The sequence below is a fragment of the Puma concolor genome, chromosome A2, assembly GCF_028749965.1.
Source record: "Puma concolor isolate L17-30 chromosome A2, mPumCon1.1.hap2, whole genome shotgun sequence".
Lineage (NCBI taxonomy): Eukaryota > Metazoa > Chordata > Mammalia > Carnivora > Felidae > Puma > Puma concolor.
Window position 1 is genome coordinate 10,366,783 of NC_141668.1, and position 15,495 is coordinate 10,382,277.

The window sequence follows — 15,495 nt, forward strand, 5'->3', positions numbered from 1 at the left end:
AGAGCCCATCAAAAGAATCCTTCATCTATGATATCATGGTTTTTTTTTTATTGGTAGCATATGTAGCTGACTTGTAGAAAATAGTTTCCATCCGTGCTCTCAAATTTCTCATCTGTTCATGGACATTGTCCACCTTTTACACTATAGCCTTTAAACAGTCGTAATTATTTACAATCCCAGTTTAGTTGTTCCATCACTGGGGCCATTTCTGGCGCTAGTTCTGTGAATTCCTTTATGTCTTGACAGCCGTCAGCAGAACCACATCTAAACATGCTTTATTCTCTTTCCTGTGTCTTACGGTTTTTTACTTTATGCTCAACATCACGTGCATAAGAACAATAGAATGTGAGGTATGATAGTTTTGCTTGGCAACGGACGCTCCCTTCTTCCCTCAGGCTGTTACTATGATGAATTGAGCCAATCTAGACATCAGTTTGTCTGGTTTGGAGTCGTTTGTTGTTGTTGCTATAGCTATCTTCAGTGCTGCAGTGTTTAAATTCGTCCACCATTGGGCGGTGACTCTTATGTGCTTACTGGGGGGCTTGGAGAAACAGAGACTTTTTTTTCAGCATCTCTGCCACTTCCTAAGTGTTCGGCAGGCACCGCATTCTCATTGCTTCTGCTTTTCCCTCTTCTGATAAAAAAGCTCTGCCATATATTGTTAGTAGTATTGTTTTTATTTTGAAAGAGATCTTCTGTTTCATATTGCATTATCTCTTTTAATTTTTTGGTAATTAAAATAGTTCCTAGAATTCTCTCTTATTTCTATGTTTTGCTTTTTTACCTGATACGATACTTCGGTAATCTCATCACCTACGTATTTGAAAAACTACAATACACAAACATAAAAGCAATACACTGTGCTCTTTAGAAGCCATGAGGCAGCTGTACATATGTTGGTTACTGTGAACTGAAAATAGCAAGTTGCAGGGCAGTGTGTATATTTCACTCTATATGAATGTGTGAACAACATTCATATATGTATTTATATATGCATAGACCATTTTAAGAATAGTGACTCTTGGAAGGGAAATCTGATCAGTGCAGATTTTAGAAGACTTACTTTTCACATCACACATTTTTATAGTTTACATGTCCTATCATGTGCAAATATTACCTACACAAATTAGCTAAAAACAGTAATTTAAGCAGGACAAGTTAAATACTTCAACTAAGTCTATAGAAAGGGTGACTTAAATCATAATATTCCAGGGGTGCCTGGGTGGCTTAGTCAGTTAAGCTTCCGACTTCAGCTCGGGTCATGATCTCACAGTTCATGTGTTCAAGCCCCACATTGGGCTCTGTGCTGACAGCTCAGAGCCTGGAGCCTGCTTCGGATTCTGTGTCTCCCTCTCTCGCTTCCCCTCCCTGCTTACACACACGCTCTCTCAAAAATAAATAAACATTAAAAAAGTAACCGTAACTGCATTCTATTGTTGATACTATACTGTATTCTATTCTACTGTATGTAGTGAATGATGTGTGTATATTTTCTCCTCTTGAAGGATATAATGGGTTGTTTCTTATTTGGGGTTATTACAGACAGAGCTCTCACAAATTGTCTTACTATGACATGTTTTGTTTGTTTCTTTTTGTTTATATAATTTGTTGTGGTTAGAGAATAGTTTTTTTAATATAGTTTTTAAAAATGGTGGATGAAGGGTATCAAATGGTTATGGAATTTAAAAGCTAGTTGATACATTTGAAAGACTGATGTCACAGTTCTGTTTCTAAATGTCAACACTTATGCCCAAAACACATCATTGGTAACTATACTCAATGAATATGTTTATCTGTCAATGTAAAATGTGTGAAGGAATATCTAGTTTTCCAAGCCAAGGATTTCTTCTTTTGTGAAATGTCTAATCATGTTTTTCTGTCCATTTTTTTAATTAGGACATAGAAATAATGTATTTTATCTTTTGATTTGTAAAAATTTTTTACCCTCAATATACATCTTTTGTTGTATATATATATATATATTTTTTTTTTCCATATTTGAGACTCATAGTTTTACTTACTTCATAATGTCCCCTTAGGAAGAAATTTCTTAATTTTAATTAGATTAATGTTTTAATATTTTTTATTATTATTAGTGTTATTTTGTGTCTTGTTTAAGAAAGCCTTCCCTACTTCAAGGCTATAAACTTATTCTCCTGTGTTGTCTTCTAGGAGTTTTATTGATTGCTTAAACTTTCTTTTTAAGTTTATTTGTTTTTTTTTTTTTTGTTTTTTTTGTTTTTTTTTTTGAGAGAGAGACAGAGAAGGTGGGAAGAGGAGGGACAGAGACAAAGGGAGAATGAGAGAATTCCAGGCAGAGCCCTATGTGGGGCCTGAACCCATGGACTGCAAGATCATGACCTGAGCCACAACCAAGAGTAGGACACTTAACTGACTCAGTCACCCAGGCGCCCCAGGATTGTGTCTGAGCAGGTCCATCCATGTTTTTACAAATGGCAGGATTTCCTTCTTTGAGGGGTGGGGCTGAACAATATTATTTTACATATACTATATATATCACAACTTTTTATCTGTTCATCCTTCATTGGACACTGAGGTTGTTTCCGTGTCTTGGCTACTGTAAACAATGCTGCTATGAATACGGGAATGCTATGTCCTTTAAAGATTATTTATTACTATTGGGGCTTTATCAAGATAAAAGTCTTCGGCACAGCAAAGGAAACAACCAGCAAAACTAAAAGGCAACTTTGGTAATGGGAGAAGATATTTGCAAATGAAATTCTGATAAAGGGTTAGTATCCAAAATCTGTAAAGAGCTCATCAAACTCAACACCTAAAAAGCAAATAATTCAGTTAAGAAATGGGCAGAAGACTGGGGCGCCTGGGGGGCTCAGTCGGTTAAGTATCCGACTTTGGCTCAGGTCATGATCTTTCAGTTCACGGGTTCGAGCCCCACATCAGGCTCTGTACTGACAGCTCAGAGTCTGGAACCTGCTTCGGATTCAGTGTCTCCCTCTCTCTCTCTGCCCCTCCCCCCTCTCTCTATCTCTCAAAAATAAATAAACATTAAAAAAATTTCTTTAAAAAAATTTAAAAAAAAAGAAATGGGCAGAAGACATGAATAGATATTTTACCAAAGAAGACATCCAGATGGCTAACAGACACATGTCAAGATGCTCAACATCACTCATAACAGGGAACTATTTTGTTATTTTTAAAATAAAAATTGTATTTTTAAAGTGTACCACATGATGCTTGGATATACATGTGTACAGTGAAATAATTAGTACAGTGAAGCTAATGAACATACTGTCTCCTTATTATCATTTTTTTCTGCATGTGACGGTAACACCTGAGATCTACTTTCTTAAGAAATTTCCAGTATTTGGTAAGGTGTTATTGACTATAGTCACCGTGCTGTTCATTCGATGCCTAGACTTATTCATCCCATATAACTGCCACTTTGTTCCTTTTGATCAACATCTCCCCATTTTTCCCACCTCACCACCCCTCGTAACCACTTTTCACTCTTGCTTCAAAGTATTTGCCCTTTTATAGATTCCACAAGATTCCGCAAGTAAGTGTTTGGCTTATTTCATTTTGCATAATGTCCTCCAAGTTCATCCATGTTGTTGCAAATGGCAGAAACTCTGTCTTGTTTTAAGGCTGAATAGTGCTGTATTGTGTATACATACCACATTTCTATGCATTTTCATGTGTGATGCACTCTGCCCTATCCCCTCTTATTCACCTAGTAGACTCCAGCTTATACCTTAGACTCAACTGAAGTATCATCTCCTCTAGGAAAGTTCCCTTTATCTCATAGGTAAAGCTTGACACCCCTTTTCTATCATATTTTACATGGTAAAAATATAATATTAATATTTTGTTGATATTATTTATTTACCTGCAAAAGTTACCTTCAGTTATATCAGCGGTCAGCATTTTTTTTTTCTATAAAAGGCCAGGGAGTAAATATTTCAGGCTTTGTGGGCCATGTAATTTCTGTCACAACTACTCAACTTTCACAGTAGTGTAAATAATAAGCCACAAACAATAAACGGCCATAAACAATATGTAAAAGAACATTTATGGCTGTGTTCAGGTTGAACTTTATTTATGAAAATGGGCAGCCAGTTGGATTCGGCCTCTCGGCCATAGTTTGACAACTTTTGAGTTAGGACGCTAGGATTTACTTGTGAGGCTTGCTACAAAATGTACCTGATGAGGCACTTGCATTAATTGTATCTTAATAAAGATAGAGTCCTTAAGAGTCTCTTATGTTTTGGCTCCCTCCCTCTCTAGCCTTTTTTTTTTTTTTTTTTCCCTGAGCACTGGGTGTTGTATGGAAACCAATTTGACAATAAATTTCACATTAAAAAATAAATAAATAAAGATAGAGTCCAGTCGGTTAAGTTGACCTTGACCTCCCAGTGAAGACCCTTTGTCTTCAACTGGCTGTTTCTGATCACGACAATGGATTCTGGAATACCATAGAACTAGAGCATGATACAGTCTATGAATAATTATGTGTACTATAACAAAAATTAGGCACAGCACGTTTTGTTATGAGATCGTTCAGAAAATGGCTGTGAAAGGAATCTGTCAAGAAACCCACATCCCCGGGGCCTCTGGGTGGCTCAGTCGGTTGAGTGTCCGACTTCGGCTCAGGTCATGACCTTGTGGTTCATGAGTTCAGGCCCCGTGTCGGGCTCTATGCGGACAAGCTCAGAGCCTGGAGCCTGCTTTGGATTCTGTGTCTCCCTCTCTCTCTGCCCTCCCTTGCTCGTGCTCGGTCTCTCTTGCTGTAGAAAATGAAATAAAAAATTAAAAAAGAAAAAAAGAAACGTACATCCCCATTATATGCGAGCCTCCCTGTGTGCGTATTGTAAGGTACCAGATGGGTGCTTCACGGTGCTTATTCAGAGTACCACTTTACCCAATCTGCCTCACAGATTGTGTTCTGAGAGGTTCTTCACTCTTAAGAGTGTTACAATTTGTGAAAGAACAACGTAAGGACAAAAATTCACGCACACTCAAAAAATGGCATTAGCTTTATTTTCATGTCTATATTTTTAGTTTATAAAAATAATGGGATAAATTTACCGTCGACATAGTTTGTTTTTTCCTAATGATACCTGCACAGGGTATCATTTTATGATTTTTATGATCGCAGTAAGTTATTCTGGGGTCTTGTGTCAACAATAATCTTTCTAGCCTTCAGGTAGTTATAATTCTGTCTTTGACCTAAAAACTGGGACAGGAGCAATACAGAAAACATTAAAGCATGCCATACAAAGCCTACAGTAACAGATTGCTTTATTTTAAAGATTAAGAACCTTACAATCAAATATTGGTTTCATTTAAGTACAATAAAGTAGAAGATAGTGAGAGTTTGAATTGTATGAGCATGAATTTCCCAAGATCTTTGAAAATGACCTAATAAAGGTTAAACTAATACGGCAATCACTTGAAGACCGCTATTAAGTTGAAATGAGAGAATATTAGTGTTTACTCTATTTCAATAAATAGAAAGCCCCAGAGGTATTTTCTATTCTAAATTTAAATTACTTTTACTCCCAAGGTTTTCATGAGGGACATTAAAGTTAAGATGAAGTGGACCAGTAATCACAAGGATTTCTCGTGTTCAGCAGGTGTGTGCACGTGCGTGTTTTCAGCTCATTTACGGCTTATTTGGAATAGGTATTTTTTACCCTTGCCTGAGATGGGGTCCGTAAGCTTTGGCTAGTTACCCATTGCAACGGTAGCAAATTTCGACAAACTGAACAATTTAAATACAACAAGTTTCCTATCTTACAGTTCTGGTGGTCAGAAACTTGGTGTGGCTCCTGTAAGCCCAAAATGGGGAGCCCAGGGTGTTTTTCTCAGGAGGTTCCAAGGAAGGGTTAGTTTCTGTGCTTATTTGAGATGTTAGTAGAATTTTGATCTTTGTGGCCACAGAACAGAGGTCCCTAACAGAGGTTGTTGGCTCTCTCTCAGCCGAGAGCCATTCCCAGCTTCTAGAAGCCACCACAGTGCCTTGGTTCAGCGTCGCCTCTCTGCATCTTCAAAAGCAGACAAGGCGATAGAGTTCCTGTCAAGGTGCCTCTCTCTGCTACTCCCCCACCTTCTGCTTTTAAGAACTCATGTCGGGGCGCCTGGGTGGCGCAGTCGGTTGAGCGTCCGACTTCAGCCAGGTCATGATCTCGCGGTCCGTGAGTTCGAGCCCCGCGTCGGGCTCTGGGCTGATGGCTCAGAGCCTGGAGCCTGTTTCTGATTCTGTGTCTCCCTCTCTCTCTGCCCCTCCCCCGTTCATGCTCTGTCTCTCTCTGTCCCAAAAATAAATAAACGTTAAAAAAAAAAAAATTAAAAAAAAAAAAAAAAGAACTCATGTCATTACATTGGGGCCACTTGGATAATTTCCGTATCTTAAGTTCAGTGGATTGGCGAACTTCATCCCACCTGTAGCCTTAACTCCCTTTTGTTTTGTAACATGACATATTCACAGTTTCCAGGATCAGGATGTGGACATCATCTTTTTAACCTACCACATCTGGTAATTCCCAATATCAGTAGCAGCAATAGTCAATCCAGATACTGACCACAAAACTTTGGGATGATGATGATGATGATGATGATGATGATGATATTGGTCACATTTTGTACTTTGGCTTAAAATTCTCATAACAAATTGATAAGGAACCAGAGATGCAACAGAAACCTACACAAGGTATCGGATATGGAGACTGACTATATGAGTCGTGGTCAAAGTTCATTGCAATTTTATCAACTGTGCCATAGGTGCTTCTAATTTCTACAATTTAAAGGAAATAATGTTTATAGCTAATAATTTCTAGAACTATGATAGCTGCTGAACGTGAAGAAAGCTTTTTTTGTGATTTTTGTTTTGTTTTGTTTTGTTTTCGTTTCAGAGTAAAAGTCACATTGCAATACACATGTGGATCCTGGAGAGTATTTCTTTTTTTTTTTTTTTTCTCTCCCATTAACCTTTATTTTATTTTTTTTTTTTTATTTTTTTTTTTATATATGAAATTTATTGTCAAATTGGTTTCCATACAACACCCAGTGCTCATCCCAAAAGGTGCCCTCCTCAGTACCCATCACCCACCCTCTCCTCCCTCCCACCCCCCATCGACCCTTAGTTTGTTCTCAGTTCTCAACAGTCTCTTATGCTTTGGCTCTCTCCCACTCTAACCTCTTTTTTTTTTTTTTTTTTTGTTCCCCTCCCCCATGGGTTTTTCTTAAGTTTCTCAGGATCCACATAAGAGTGAAACCATATGGTATCTGTCTTTCTCTGTATGGCTTATTTCACTTAGCATCACACTCTCCAGTTCCATCCACGTTGCTACAAAAGGCCATATTTCATTTTTTCTCATTGCCACGTAGTACTCCATTGTGTATATAAACCACAATTTCTTTATCCATTCATCAGTTGATGGACATTTAGGCTCTTTCCATAATTTGGCTATTGTTGAGAGTGCTGCTATGAACATTGGGGTACAAGTGCCCCTATGCATCAGTACTCCTGTGTCCCTTGGATAAATTCCTAGCAGTGCTATTGCTGGGTCATAGGGTAGGTCTATTTTTAATTTTCTGAGGAACCTCCACACTGCTTCTGGAGAGTATTTCTTAGTTAATGATGCAAGGCTTTGGTGCAACCACCCAAGAAGGTCTGCCTGAAAATCTATTGTTCTGTGACAAATTCTCAAGGATGGTTGCCCACAGTACTATTTTACTGAATGTTTGAAAGTATAGATTTGATTTCCATTTTATCTTTGGATAGCTCATTTTTTCATCCCTATAGAATACATGTATAACATTTTGTGTTGGTCGTGTTCCTCTACCCTGAATCTCGGGAGTAGTTAATTATTCGTTAACAGTTCCTTACATGTTTTCTTGGTTTTCTATCTTCAGGCGAAATTTTTGCTACCTCAATTTTTTGATAGTAGCATGGATCAAGAATATGCTGAATGCATGAGCCAAAGGGACTTTATCTTTCATTAAACCTGAACACTGATCAGATCATTTGTTTCGCGTTGTGTTTATTTTGGAGTATTACATTTAGGAAAGAGTAACACTCGAGAGTAAGTATGTCCAAAGGGGAATGAACAATGGAGTTAGTAGGTCTGGCAATTATATTTTGAAAAAGGTTGGTTGCAAGTACAAGTGTTTTGTCTTGGAAAAAAAATAGGTGACACGTTATTTTTCTCTATTTCATTGGCTTTGTTATTGAATGTTGATGCTTCTATTGTTAAAGTATTTTTATTATCTAATAATGACACATTGATACTGTAACATTATTAAAATTGTGGAAAACCGCTCTCCAAAACACTGAAGACATATAGTTTTTGCCATTTAGCAATATGCTTAGAAAGGCCTTTCACATATCACAGATATTTAAGTACCTACACTGTACCAGAATATTCTAGGCACACAGGACTCAATGTTTTACTAAGAAAATGAACAAAACGGATAAGAAAATTGTATCATGCATATACTAGAGCCTAATTGCCCCTCAATATTTATTTCATCGTCTGGGAGTGTATCTGTCAATGATAGTCTATATTTTCCAGCTTCGAAGGCAGCGATATGGGGTCATGTGCCTAAATTCTTATCAATGAACTATGGGTGAAATATTTGCACAAACCTTTGGCAGCCAATGTTAAAGGAAATCTCCTGAAGGGTTGCCCTTCCAGCAATGAGAGACTAGCCAATGTAGCACAAACCTGCGCAGTGTGAGCAACTGAAATAGCAGAATAAAATATGTAATAAAGAGTATCTATTTAAAGACATTGGAGGACGGGGCGCCTGGGTGGCTCAGTCGGTTAAGCGTCCGACTTCAGCTCAGGTCACGAACTCGCGGTCCGTGAGTTCGAGCCCCGCGTTGGGCTCTGGGCTGACCGCTCAGAGCCTGGAGCCTGTTCCCGATTCTGTGTCTCCCTCTCTCTCTGCCCCTCTCCCGTTCATGCTCTGTCTCTCTCTGTCTCAAAAGTAAATACACGTTAAAGACATTGGAGGAGTTTCAAGGCCAAGAGTACGGGTAAAAGAGAATTCCAGAGAGATGAACCCCATGTTTGATGCCAATTTTCCCCGCTAGATGTTCTACCATTTAAAAGCATCATGGGGCACCTGGGTGGCTCAGTTGGTTAAGCCTCCGACTTCGGCTCAGGTCATGATCTCACAGTTCGTGAGTTCGAGCCCCGTGTCAGGCTCTGTGCTGACAGCTCAGAGCCTGGAGCCTGCTTCGGATTCTGTGCCTCCCTCTCTCTCTTTCCCTCTCCTACTCATGCTCTGTCCCTCTCTCTTAAAAATAAATAAACATTAAAAAAAATTAAAAGCATCGTGGGCTCCCAGGTGGTTCCGTCAGTTAAGTGTGTCACTCTTGGTTTCAGCTCAGGTCATGATCTCATGGTTTGTGAGTTCGAGCCCTGCGTTGGGCTCTGCATGGACAGTGCAGAGTTTGCTTGGGAGTCTATCTCCCTTTCTCTCTACCACTCCCGGGCTCCTTCTCTCTCAAAATAAATAAATACACTTAAAAATAAAATAATCACGTCTGAGGGACTAGCTGAAAGCAGCAGGGAAAAGACGAGATACTAAACTGAACTCAGTAATTTTACAAGGAAAAGGTAACAACCATAGGAGTTTATAGCTTGATAAGAAAAAATCTGATAAGAAGAAACTTATAGCTTCATCAGAAAAAAAAAAAAAAATCTGTGCTTCCAGTCGTGACCCTACAGGGCTATCTCATGGGATGCACCAGAAGCAAACCCACATTCTAAGAACCGAAGCCTTGTTTCTTATCAGCTTAATTTCTGAATTAATTAAATTCATCTGTTCCTAGCAGTATCCTCTGCAAAAATGAAATTACACCCCATCTGGGGGACAATCACATCATCCAGAGCCTCAAAGGAGTCTATTTTTTTTTCATAAAATGGGGTTATCTCTCAATTAAACCTAAGTAGGCATTAAAATAAAATAGAAATACAGAAGAAAAAAAATCCATAATGAAATAGAAGTGTAGAGGACCCTTACATCGGAGTTATCAGTAATCATTTAAAACCACTATATTTAATATATCCAAGGCATTAAATGGCATGATGGAGACTTTCACCAGAGAAATTAAAAATATAAAATATCAGATATGATTTCTATAATGGAAAATAAAATTAATAGTTCAAGGATGGTTTCAATAGTAGATCAGGCACATTTGAAGAGAAAATGAGTAAATTGGAAAAAAGATCAGAAGAAAATACTCAGATTAATGCATGGAAGACAAAAAAAGATATAAATTTTAAAAAGAATAATAGATGGGACAGGGTTTAAAATTGAAATCGCACGTTACCAGAGTCCTTAAGTAGTAAACAAAAATGGTGGAAGATGCAGTATTTGAAGATATAGCACATAAAGCCTATTAAGCATTATTGATCTATAATCTTGGTCTGAAGTCTTTCTAGCACCTCTGTTGTTTCAGCTGTTACCTGTTCCGCACAACTTCTCTGCCTGGAATCATCCAATTGGCTTCTCTGAAAGGCCATCCTCCTGAGAAGGAATTTAATGAATAAAGTTTGTTTTCCAGACCACATAAACCTTTTTCTAATTTTTGTTTGTTTATTCTGTAATTTTCTCAGAGAGACATATAACTATCTATTACTATCTCCATGTTACTATTGGACCATGACTGGTCCTTTTAGCTCTTCGGTAAACATGTTGAGGCTGTTTAGACCACCCAGGTGTCCGGAATGCAGGCTTGACCTCAAGGGGCTGATTTGCAAGGACCACCTTATAATTACAACGTCTCCAGGAAGTTGTTTTTCTGGCTCAGTAACAACTCAGTTTTCTTTGTAACTGCCTGAGGAACTTACCTGGGGTTCAACCAAACAATGAAGGACTCATCTCCTGATCTCCAACAACAACAACAACAACAACTACATCTTTGGGAAAAGGTACTTTGTTTTAATTTCTGTCCTACTTGCCTCATAAAGCCATCAAACCTAAAGTTTAATTGTTCAAGGTGAAAATGGTGTTGGTACTCCTCGTACTTCTGTGGGTTCTGGTTTTCTCGCGGAATTTTGGCTGGCTAATGCCTTCTGATCCTTTCCGAATTTTGATGCGTTACGATTTATATTAAATATTGATCCAGGATATTAAAATCTTCCCTTTCCCAAATGAACTATCAACTCCAAAAATAGGAATTTTTCTCACAGCTTTATTACTTTCTTCTCTTAATTTTTTTTTTTTTTTTTTTTTTAGTTTTATGCTTGAAGTTCTTTGTAAAAAAGAAAAATTTTTCAAGGCGGTTCCGGGTTTACAACAAAATTGAGATAAAGGTACAAGATTTCCCATATACCCTTTGTTGTTCCCTGGGGCCTCCCCCATTACCAACATCATTCACAGGAATGATGTTTTTTACCAAGGATAAGCCTACATTGACACACCATAATGGCCCAAGTCCATAGATCAACGTTGCGTTCATTCATGTAGATTGCGTAGATTCACGGCACAATTAATGGGTAAGTACAGAAATTTCCTACACTCGCTCTGCCCCCACAGATGCATGTAGCTCTCTTATTATCAACCCCCCTCAACAGAGTGCTACATTTGTTGCAGTTGATGAACCTACATTGGTGGCTGGTGTACATTATAGGTTTGGACTAAAACACAATAAGTTTATCCATCGTCATGGTATCATACAGAGGATTTTCACTGCTCTAAAATTCTCTGTGCTTTGCCGATTCATCTCTTCCCCCAAGCACGCTATGAAGGTGCACAGGTGAGTCGTGTCTTTCTACAAGTTGAGCTGTATTTGGTCATAAAACAAGGCGAACATGAAGCAGATTCAGGATTCCAAACCCAATGACCTTTCACCACCTGCTTAACGTGGCTTCTTACGTATCACACAAAGCGAAGCACGAGACAAGTCCTACAACAAATGAGATGAAAGAGGGCAGGCAGTTAAGGGACCAGATGCGAAGTCAGTCAGTCTGGGAGCATGCAGTTCGAGATAAGGCCTCAGTCCGGTTGGGGTCACTTCTCCACACCTCTTGCTTATTATGTCCAGACAGTGAAGGATCTCTGTTCTGCTCAGAGATCAACTGGGCAGAGCCTTTGGGAACAGCAGCTGCCTCTTTGAAGTGCTCAGAAAGAGGGGTCAGTGTCTGAAGGGTCTGACAGTTTGCTGCAAAAAATCCTCCCTTTTTAAGGGGATTTAATCAGTCATGAGCCTTTGCAGACTCCCTCTGCGTCTGCTGGCTGTCCGTTCTGAGCGCGTCATCAGCTGGGTCTGGTCTTAGCCACAGTGCCCTTCGCTGCTTGCTCATTGCTTGACGTGAGTGACTCCATCTTGGTCTGTACACGGTCTTCATAGTTTTGTCCTTTTCAGAATGTCACATGGTTGGGATAAGATGGTGTGTAGGCTTTTCAGACTGGATTCTCTTACTTAGTGATAAGCATTTAGGGTTCTTGTGTGCCTTCTTACAGCTTGATGGCTCATTTCTTTTTAGTACTTGGTAATAATGTTCCACTGCCTGAATGTACCGTGATTTATTTGCTCCTCTATGGAAGGGCATCTTGGCTGCTTTCGGGTTTCTCCACCGTAAAACTGTTCTTTGTACTACCTTTCCAGGCTATATTCTTGGGAAGGAAATCCCTGGACAAAACCTCATGTAAGGAATGGGGAGTGTTTCTCACTGGTTTTTATCCTTGGCCATGTCAAGTTTACTGATGGTTTTGATGTTTAAAATTTCCCTTTGATTCTTGATGAGAGTTCCCTCCTCTGCCCTTACATTACCCGTGTATTCTTGTATGTTGTCTCTTCTTTCATTTAGAGCTCTTAACATGAATCATAGTTATTTAAACAGTTTTTTTAATGTTTATTTGAGAGAGAGAGAGAGAGAGAGAGAGAGAGAGATTGAGGGACAAAAAGTGAATGGGGGAGGGGCAGAGAGAGAAGGAGACACAGAAGCCGAAGCAGGCTCCAGGCTCTGAGCTGTCAGCACAGAGGCTGACACGGGGCTCGAACTCATGAACTGCGAAATCATGACCTGAGCCGAAGTCGGACGCTTAACCGATGGAGCCACCCAGACACCACAATCATAGTTGTTTTAAATTCTGTCTGAGGGGCACCTGGGTGGCTCAGTCGGTTGAGCGTCCGACTTCGGCTCAGGTCACGATCTCACGGTCTGTGAGTTCGAGCCCCGCGTCAGGCTCTGGGCTGATGGCTCAGAGCCTGGAGCCTGCTTCCGATTCTGTGTCTCCCTCTCTCTCTGCCCCTTCCCCGTTCATGCTCTGTTTCTCTCTGTCTCAAAAATAAATAAATGTTCAATTCTGTCTGATAATTCCAGCATCTGTGTCATCTATCGAGTCCGGTTGTAATAATTTTTTTTTTTTTTCAGACTGTACTTTTTCTTGCCTTTGGCATGGCTTGCATTTGTTGTCAAAACCTGGACATTAGGTATCAGGTAATAGAAACTGAAGTAACTTGGGCCTCCGTGCGAGGGTTTATATGAATCTGGCCAGGAGTCAGGCTGTGTTTAACGTTTGCTGTGGCTCTTGGTGCCCGGAGCTCCAAATTCCTCTTGTACCCCCTTTTTTCTCTGTTGCTTTGGGCCTCCCTAAGCACCCCTCAGCCAGTCTGCATCTTGCACCTCTTTCAGCTATAAAACACTTGCTGTGCTGGTGTGTCAGTAGGGTGTGGGAGAGCGGGAACATTCTATACTTAATTTTTCAATTAAACCTTAGTAGTTCATGGGGCTTGTGTTGGTGGGATATACTTTTCACAATCTTATTTTGGTGGTGTTTGGAGGGGGGTGGGCCCTCCATGCCTTAAGTAAGACAAGAAGGCTAACGGAGGCTAGTGTGAGAGGGAGAGGAAGAAGGTTCTTCCCTCGAGTGGGATAAGGTTCTGGTAAATTATTTTCTCCCAAGCTTAAAATTCTGTTATGGAGGATGTTCTGGGAATATTTCAAACATTTTCCTTTCCCTCTGTCCGAGCCACAAGAAGTCTTTCTTGGTTCTTCACCATGAGAAACTGGTCGGGGCCCTGTAGATACAAATCCAGGAAGGTTAGGGGGCCCCTAAGCCTGCAGTTCTAGGAATTTCTCACGTTAATGCTGGTCCACACTCAGACCCCAGCAATTCATCGAAATTGTCATTTACATGTTCCCACCAGTTTTTGGTTCCAGCCGCTTCTGTTTCAGGGACACAGATCTCTGTTGTGATTCGCTGGATTCATCTGCCTTTTTTATTTTTTAAATTTTTTTCAAAAAAAATTTGTTTTCATTTATTCTTGAGAGCGAGAGAGAGAGAGACAGAGAGCACGTGAGTGGGTGAGGAGGAGAAGGGCAGGGAGAGAGAGGGAGAGAGAGCATCCTAAGCAGGCTCCATAGTCAGCATAGAGCCCGATGAGGGACTTGAACCCACGAACCGTGAGACCATGACCTGAGCCGAAATCAAGAGTTGGACACTTAACTGACTGAGCCACGCAAGCACCCCATGTGTCTTTTTAAATTTCAGTGCCACTCTGCCTTGTGACCTCAGTTTTCTGAGGCGTCCAAGAACAATCAATGATTGCTTTTCGCACATCAGAATTGTAACCAGAAGTTCTCATCACTGGAATTTTAAGGGATTAGTTTAACATGTTTATTTTTTGATTAAACAGTACATTTACATGGCCAAGTGTTTACATTAAAACAAGTGTAAAAAGAAATGCATTGTAAGATGCCCTCACTTCTTTATTACTGGTGTATTTAATTTGTATAATTCCTTATAGGAAACTATTGTTACTGTTTACCCTTCTGGATATTTTTATACCAGTACAGCTTTATATTCTATTCCCTCTTTACAAACAGAAACACTTGTAAAATATATTTTCACTTTGATGTTACACTTAAGGTGCTGCTAATTCCAAAGCAATTTATTCCAAGTTGATCTTCATTTTTATTTAAGTAGCATTCCGTAATATGGATATGCCTGACATTTGTAAACAGTTGGTTATTGGCACACATTTGTTTCCAAACTTTTGCTATTATAAAAGTTCTTAACTGAATAATCTTGTGCACAGGACATTTTCCATATGCGGAATGATATCTGTGGGACAAATTCCTAGAAGTGAAATAGCTGGAGAAAACCGTATATTCATTGCAATTTTTGAGAAATATTGACATAAGGGTTGAACAATTTACACTATCTCCATTAATGTATAAATTTCTTTCTGAACTGCTTTACCAATGTAATGTGTGATTCAAATTTTATATTTTTGCCAGTGTGATTGGGGAAAATTGTATCTAAGTGCAGCTTGAATTTGCATCTATCTTATTTAAAAATCATTTAATATCGTTAAAACCACTTTTATACCACTTACCCAGTTTTTAATTTGGCTCTTTCTCTTTTTTTTTTCTCACTGATATTCATGAGATTTGGAATTTTCACTATGTGATATGAATTGCAAATATTACCACGCAGTTTATGAGTTCTCTTTCATCTGTGTGTGTGTGTGTGTGTGTGTTGTATGCAGAA